Source organism: Lepus europaeus, chromosome 7 (assembly GCF_033115175.1).
Source record: "Lepus europaeus isolate LE1 chromosome 7, mLepTim1.pri, whole genome shotgun sequence".
In the NCBI taxonomy this organism is placed as follows: Eukaryota; Metazoa; Chordata; class Mammalia; order Lagomorpha; family Leporidae; genus Lepus; species Lepus europaeus.
The window spans coordinates 80,203,247-80,212,291 of record NC_084833.1 but is presented as its reverse complement, the minus strand read 5'-3'; the positions used below and the strand labels follow the sequence as shown (position 1 = coordinate 80,212,291).

Here is a 9,045-nt window from a genome sequence, read left to right as displayed (position 1 = left end):
CCGGGAGGGCAGTGGAAAATGGCCCAAGTGCTTGGGCCCTACACCCACATGGGAGACCAGGAGGAAGCATCTGGCTCCTGGCTTCAGATCGGCGCTGCGAGCCGGCCATAGCAGCCATTTAGGGGTAAACCAACGGAAAGAAGGAAGACCTTTCTCTCTGTCTCTCTCTCTCTCTCACTAACTCTGTTTGTCAAAAAATAAAAAATTAAAAAAAAAAAACTCTTTAAAAGAGGGAAATAATACAAAGATGATAGATAGATAGATATTAGGTAAATATGGTTGATAGATAAATTTAGCTCATAGTGCAAGAGTTCTCAATCCTTGGTAAACATTTCTTTTATAAGATTTATTTATTTATTTATTTATTTGAAAGTAAAAAATATAAAAATTTTGTTACTTAACATTCATTTAGTTATTTCTCCTCCAAAAACCTAGTCCCTTAATAATTAACATCACACAAGTTTTTGGAATGCTTTCTTGAAGTTTTTATTAAAGGTTATATATACCAGTTGATTGATAAGAGAATTGAGATATCCAAGCCATGCCAAATTTTTGACATTTCTTCAGTAATTTTACATGTTCATGGATATTAACAACTAATCATTTTACAAAAATAGTTAACATATTACAAGTACATCCAAGATTAATCTCAGCATAGTGGAAGTTTTGCTTTCTCTTTTGCCTGAGATATTTTGCTTTCTCCAAGATTTCTCATGCTTTAATTCAGACTTGGAACTTTTGACTGTGCTATGAATTTTGTAAAGTTCTGTGGATGGACTACTTGGCCATTTAGTTCTCCTTTTGCAATCCTACTTGATTGTCTCTTGTGGTGTAATGTCTTTGCCGCTCTATATATTTTATAATGAAGGATCAAAATCAATACAAGTGGGATGTAGAAAGCTCCAAATGTTTAGCAAATTGAGAAACAATGTGATCGTACTTGATGATTCACTCATCATCTCAGCTGGTTCCTTGGTGCCTCTAGAATAGAGGAGGCATCAAAATAAAGACAGTTATAATCCAAACTACTGTTATCATAATGCCAATATGCCTGGAAGTCCTTTTCCTGGCATACTCAACAGCATCTGTTATTGCCCATGGTCAGTCAAAGCTATAGCTGTGAGATGCAAGGTGGAGCATGTGCAGGAAATAATGGCAACAGTCAGTCAAATGTCACAGACCTCTTGTCCCATTATCCAGCTCTCTTTTACAATATACACAATGCTGAAGGGCATCACCAGGACAGCTACAAGAAAATCTGTGACTGCAAGGGAGCAATAGTTGGCTAGATGGAGCAGTTTCTGGGTTACAATAATTGTAACAGTCATCAGGCAGTTTATGGTAACTGGCATCAGTACCAGCCCAGAGATGATTTATATTCATGGCGTGGATTTGTGGTGCATCAGGTTAAGTCACCATCTATATAGCGAAAGCATCCCATATGGCCCCCTGGTTTGAGACCCATTTGATCCACAACTGATACAGCTCCCTACTGATGTGTCTGGGAAAGCAGAGTAACATGACTCAAGTCCTTGGGCTTCTGCCACCCGCGTGGGAGACCTGGTTGAAGCTCTTGGCTCCTGGCTTCAGACTGGCCCAGGGCCAGTCATTGTGGTCTTTGAGGAGTGAACCAAGTGATGGAATATATCTCTCACTCACTGTCACCTCCCTCTCTCTCTGTAACATGGCTTTGAAAGAAAGAAAGAAGGAAAGAAAGAAAGAGAAAGGAAGAAAGGAAGGAAGGAAGGAAGGAAGGAAGGAAGGAAGAAAGAAAGAAAACTTTTTTTAAAAAAATAAGAAAAAGTATCACTAACAGTAGACATCTAGAGCAACTTGGATGCTGCAACTGAGATCACTGTGGCACTGTCCTCTAAATGCCCTCTTCTGATCTATCCTTTGTCAGATACACTTAAAAAATATCTTTTGAGAGTCCACCCTGATATTCAAACTGGCAAACACTATCATGTTTAGATCACCAGTAAGGACAAGTCTAAAATCCACTGAAGACACCTACTACATTTATTTAGAGTGCCTTTATTTATATCATAGCATATTTTAACACACTGCATGCATAAAGAGATTTTAGATGCTCTTAAACTATGCAATTAAATAAATACAATATATCACATTGGTGTGTAGATAAAAATGGCATTGTATGCTAAAAGTACTTTTTCCTGTAAAAAATGAGAGAAGATAATTCTTCATCCAAGTTATATTGGTCATTTATGATTTTAACATAATTCTTTAGGGCAACTCATGTCACTTGTCACTTCCAAGCTCCATCATTTAGCCTGTCAATAATCTGTTACTTAATGCTTACCAAGAATAGGTCAGCCTACAGTACTAGAATATTTGCAGTGAAGCCATAGTAGCATAGTATGGCATACAAACTAACAGGAAACTATACTTTACTGGAAAAAATGAAGAAGGAATTATTTTTCACTACCCCATAATGAATTCTACCAAAATTCTTATAAGATATGCAATTGCCAGGTACCAACAGAGATGTGCTTTGTACATTATATATATTCAATTAATTATGTCTAATAGGTTGTCATATTTTTAATAAGATAAAAACATTTATTTTCCCCTTTCTGAAGTTGAGTTTAATGTAAGAAATTGCAAATATCTTGGGCAAATCATATTGATTAGATTCACAATTTACTAACCATATTTCTATTTTTCACCAAAACATATGGAAACTCTCAGGTGGCTGTTAGAATTAGGTTAGAGTTTGAATCTGTACCTGAGCTGTACTTCATGGGGTGTAAACTCTTTTCACCCTTAAAGTTCACTTTTGGGGAAGTGAAGTAGCATTCTCTGTATCACAGTTGGTGTTTACTTCCTCATAGGATTTTTTTTTAACTTCTATAAGCCCTGCTTCCTCCTCTCCTGCTGCTTCATTCCTTCCCAGGTGTCATAATTATAGTCATATATCCCCATTCCCCTCTCTCACCATTGGGTTGTGTTATCAGACCTGTTCACAAATATTTCTTTCCAATTAAAAATCACCTTTTAGCCCAGGCTTTTTTTCCTTAATATGTTTTCTTCAGATTGCGATGATGTTTTTAGGGTCCCAATGAAGCGAGTTTCTGCCAATGATAATTTGTGTAGGAAGATTAAGCAAAAAAAATCTTTACTTGCTCTGGTTTTCAGCTATGAGAAAAAAGCTATTGTCATTCAGCTTTCAGAATTGTTGTTACAGTGACAAGTGGTTTCATGATGCTGTGACGTAGGCCTTGGAGTAGTGGAGGAACATGATGCATGGGCAATGCAGGGAGGTGAGCATGATGTGAAGAGAACATATTGTCCCCAAAATGTGTTGGTATTTCAACATTGGCATCTACCTTCTTCCCCTTAGGTATCTCTAGGAAGTAGTTCAGGGATAATTCAGAACAGAAAGGCAGCTGCAAAATCTTGCCTTTCTTTTTCCATATGCTTTTTTATTCCTTAGAAAGTCTATACTCAGGGCAACTCCTAAAGATCCTCTCTAGAGACCAATATTCCCCTCATTTTAGGCAGCTTCCTTCTAGCTATCAGTTGGTTTGTAGAGGAAATACCTTTACTTTGAATTATGGGTGTTCTCTCCTGCTGGAAAAGCAGAAAAACTGTGAAACACTGTACAAGGTCTTGAAACTGTGAGATTGTAGCTATAGGTTTGAAAGGCTGGGAAACTGCCTTTGGTCCTTGGCTTTTGTCTTTAACTAGCTCTGGTGTGCTGGACAGGAAATTAATACTGTGTGAACTTTCATTTAGCATCTGTCCAATTGGGGAGCTCTTATAAATGACCTCCAAAGACACGCTTCTCATGGGTGTATGTGATTCTCTGTGTTCTCTCTGACCTGGCTCTGCTTGGCCTATCGTCTCTGTGTAATATAGCAATAAGGCCAAACTATTTCATCCAAACAAATAGTTGAACACTTATTACATGAAAGACATTGTCTTATTATTTTTTAAGGGAAAGAGTTTATTGGGGGGACCCAACAGACTGGAGGGAAAGGGTGAAGAAGAAGAAAGAGAGGGAGGAGAGTATAAGAGAGAGAGAGAGAGAGAGAGAGAGAGAGAGAGAGATGGAGGTCAGGAGATCGGGAGAAAGAGAGAGAGAGAGAAAGAGATGTGTTCAGGAACAGGTCCTTTTAAAACTTTGCCGAGGGTGGGCATGAAAGTAGAAGCAAGCTATCCCATTAGGATGGGGATGGGGCTGACACCAGTGATTGGGCCATGTGGCCACCTGGCTTCCAGCAATGGCGGCTGGGGCTAGAGCCTAGGAAGGTGTCAGGGTGTAGATCACGCCATAGATAAGACTGCGCCATTTTGCTAACATTCCCCCCTTTTGTTTTTTATAAAGCAGGAGTCATATGGGATTACATCAGCCCCAAAAGTCCAGGAAGGGTAGAGGGATGATAATCTGTCTTTAGAGCTACTTCCTGCTGACATGGGGCAATGAGGTACTCTTTGCTGACATGAGGTGGCAATGTCTCAAGCTGCTTTCTCTTAGCTCAGGAGCCGAGTATATCTCTGTAGCAACAGTAGCATTTGGTTGACTGCCTGGTGGGTGAAGGTCTTGGGTTGTTCCATTATCACCTTCTATAAACCCTTAAACAGGATGGTAGTATAAAAGACAGGGTGAGACTAGCAACCAATTATGCTAAGAGTGGCATTAACCAAATAATGTAAGGATTTCATAGAGGAGAGGAAATGAGGGGGGGGGGTCTCTGAACCCTTATGAAGCCTGTCTGATGGACGTGGTTTAAAGCTGATCCCAACCAAGATTAGGAGAAAGGCCACTCAACTTTTTTTTTTTAATTCTCTTTTTTTTTTTTATTTGACAGGCAAAGTTAGAGAGAGAGAGAGAGAGAGAGAGAGAGAGAGAGAGAGAGACAGAGACAGAGAGAAAGGTCTTCCTTCTGTTGATTCACTCCCCAAATGGCCGCTATGGATGGTGCCCTGCTCCGAAGCCATGAGCCAGGCACTTCCTCCTGGTCTCCCATGCAGATGCAGGGGCCCAAGCACCTGGGCCATCCTCCATTGCCCTCCTGGGCCACAGCATAGAGCTGTACTGGAAGAGGAGCAACCGGGACTAGAACCTGGCACCCATATGGGATGCTGGCACTGCAGGCAGAGGATTAACCAAGTGAGCCATGGCGCTGGCCCCCAGGCCACTCAATTTTTGCAGGAAGAAGAGTTTGTCTGTAGAGAAATTTTGAATAGTCGTACAACATTAAGTGTGGGAGAGGCCCGTCAATACACACAGGTCAGGAGTAGAGCCATTGATGTTAGAGTAGAGGCTATGATTACAAAGGGATGGAGCCCCAGATGGGCTAGATAGGATCTAGAACAAAAGACAGAGTCGTTTTTGGAGAACCTAAGAGAGTTGCAAGACATTGTTTTATTATATTAAGAAAGATACGAGGATTTCTGCTGAAGGGTGGGGTAAAAATTTCCAAATGCCAATGAGAGATAATTCACAAAGTGGAACTAATGGGGACATAATTCCCAAGCTTGACACATTCATGTTAATCTTTACAATTAAAGAATTTTGTTTAATAACCCATGATATCATTTCCCTTCTTTGCACATCTAAGAATGGAGACAGGACTAGAAATCACTTTTGGGTCCTTGAAATATTTTCACAGGGACATCATTAGAAATGGCCTGCTTTACATTTTGGTAATCATCCCACACTTCCACTTTCTCAGAGAACAAGCAGAACTGTCATTAAGTATTGCCATATCTTGTTGTTTTTATGTCCAGATCACTCTTAGGGGCAAAGTAATCATGGTCATCATGTATTCCTGCATAATCACAGGGCAGCATCTCTGTTTGGTGTACAGTTTTAATGCTTGGGAATAGCCAAGGCTGTACTCTGTTGTATGCATGGCAACTTACCTGTTAGTTTATTTCTGCAGTATAGTTTGCTTCTCCAGAGCTTACTTCTGATAAAGTGTTCTTGAAGGCATCAGAGACTCTCGCTCTTTGGTTCTCACCCAATTTCTCTTTTAATTGCTTCTGCTTTCCCTTCCCATCCGTCATCATTTCCTCCTCTACAGATGAGAAACAAAGTGTTTTTATTATTTAGAAAATAGGCAATGTTTTCCCGGATCCCTCATATTTACCTCTCCATGGTAAGTCTGTGATATCACATCATGAACATATGTTTTCTATGTTTATGAATATGGTGATGTTAAGGTCAGAGGATCTGTCACATTTAGAGTGTTTATATCCAAACATCCACCTCGTTCTAGTTGATGCCTTTCTCTGGGTGGATGCCGAGTTTTTCTTCTGGTGTAGTGATTAACTACTATTCCCAAACTACAGATTATTGACTCCAAAGCTTAACACCATTTACTTTTCTGCATTTTTTTTTCCTCATTAGGAGAAAGGATAATTATTGGCAATCGATGTTTTCTGCATATCAATTTGTATTCTTGGAGTCATTGTAACTAAGCCAATATTTGCTTGTGTTCAGACTATACTTGCTGTTTGTGTTTTACATAGTGAGAATATTTCAAACTTTAAGCATTCTGTTTCCATTGTTGTAAATGTAACATTCTGCATGCCCAGAAATTCAATGTTTCCATGGTCTCTATTTCAGAATAGTGCAACAGTACAAACTTGCCTGAAGTTTCTCCTGCATGCTAATTTGTATCCAGGAGATATCAATAAAGGATGTTTCATTATTGCAGTATTGAATTTTCATATGTATAACAAAATATAGAGGAGCTGATTTACAATAACAAGGAATAAACCAAAATTAGTAGTTTAATATTTTATTGAAGTGATCTTTTCCTTTTTTTGTCTAGATAAAAATAATTGAAATATCATAGTTAAGGTAGAAGGGGTAAAATAGTCTATGGATGGTCGAAATTTAAATATTGTGGAGTTATAAGCATCTCATTCATTCAACAGACATCTTATTCTGTATTGAGTATATGCCAACCATTTTTTACAAGGGAATGGTTTTTAAAGATCAGTAAAACATTGGCATATATAGTTTAATATGGAGACATTGTATTGGATGCTGCTATAAAAATCAAGTAATAATCACCTAATGGTTAATGATAAGACTGCATATACAATGGCTGTCTCATGAGCTAATACCATCTACTAACATCTTAGCTGTCATAGTTTTTGTAAGAGCACTCTATGATGTTCATGGGATGATGAAATTGCCAACAGCACCTATCTTACAGTGCATCCCTGTCATCATGTGAAGGCTAGTTGTCCATGACACAAGAGGTAATCTAGGTGAGGGGGTGGGGAAATTTACCTGAGAGACACAAACAAGATTCATGAGAAGCTTCAAGGAGGAGCCTATTCATATGCTGAATATTAACAGCTTATTAGCTAGTAAGAAAATATGACATAGCCAGCATGGGATGAATACTAACCTTGATTAAATTTCCAAAGATGTAACTACCACAAAAGTACCAAAAATGTACTACAGGACAAGAATAATGATTTACATAAAACAAAAACCTCTGTGTGTATTCATTTTATTATTTGTTAAATTATCACGCACAAATTAAAAAATATAGTTTACATTTTCATACAGAAAGATAGACACTTGGTGCATTGTTGAGAAAATGTAGCATACACAGATTAGTGTAACAACCTGTACCGTGGCTATTCAGCACAATTGCATCATCTCCCAAACACTAGAATATGATATAGTCACTCTTCTTGACTCTTTACTCCTAGTCATACCAGATCTATTCTCCATCTACCATTAGGCCCATGGACTGCTTTCTCTGTTATGGCTATTCTACCATAAGCTCATTCAGGGATTTTAAGATTTCACATATTTTATTTTTTGGTGTAAAATTTCCATTTGATTATTTTTTATATTTCCTCTTACAACTCCTTCTCCTGTTCATTTCTTGTGTGTGTGTGTGTGTATGCTAAGAGCTTTATTTTTCTATTTATCCAGTTTAATGCTTTAATATTATTTATGATTACTTGTTTATGGCTTCATTTCAAAAGACTTTCTCAAATAAAGTTATGTGCCAGCTTGGTATTAATGTCTGTTAGTTGTCTTTTCCCTGAGTTTGAAGGTCTTTGTATGCTAAGCAGATTTTTAATATTACATTATGAATTCATAGGGCTTGTTTAAATTCTATAGATAGACATGGCTATAGTGACACATTGGAATAAGCTGTGTCTTAGGAAACCCACATTCTATTTCAGAATGCTACTTCAATTCCTGGCTACTCTGTTTCTGATCCAGCTTCCTGATGATGCATCCTGAGAGGCTGCAGGAGATGGCTCAAGTGCTTGGATATGGGTGACCTAGATGGAGTTATGGAAGCCTGGCTTCAGTCTGGTCCAGCTCTGTGAATTGCAAGCATTTGAGAAGTGAGCCAGCAGGTGGATGATTCAATCTCATATTCTCTCTCTCTCTCTCTCTCTCTCTCGGATGAAAATAATAAATAAGCATTGAAAGTAATAAATCCGATGGACAATGTTGATATTTTTGTCTCAGCAGACAGTGTACTTGGTTAGGTTCAGATTGAAGATCCTAGCCCATCTTCTGCCATATGTGATTCTATTGTTGGTTCAGTTTTCAAAGACTTTGGATTGTTACTTGGATTTGGCTCCCACCTGGGAGGTGGACTGACTGTTAAGTTCTCAAATTGTTTGGCATTTTTATTATTTCACATCCACACATATGGAACTCAATAGTAAGCTCACGAGTTCATAAATAATTGTACAATATTGCTTTTACGAGGTTGTGCTTCTTTGCAGTCTCTCCGGAAAGTTCGAATTCCCTGGGATTCCCATGTGTGATTACACAGTCCAAAAGCAGGGGATTTAAGTATTCCTCTCTACTGTGCCTTTTCAAATGGCAGCCACCTCTAAGACAAAGCTAAGACAAGACAGAATGAGAAGAAAGTCAGTAGAAGTTTCTTATGCCTTCTTGGGACTGCATTTACATCGGTGGGATAGGAAATTTAAAAAAAAAATTTTATTTATTTGAAAGATAGAGTTACAGAGAGAAATAAAGACACAGATAGAAGGGTATTCCATCCACTGGTTCACTCCCCA

General features: G+C 38.4%; 1 pseudogene; it reads right to left on the bottom strand.

Moving 5' to 3' along the window:
- Positions 1-718: 718 nt before the first annotated feature.
- LOC133763863 (5-hydroxytryptamine receptor 1F-like) lies at positions 719-1,352 on the bottom strand (annotated as a pseudogene).
- Positions 1,353-9,045: the final 7,693 nt, after the last annotated feature.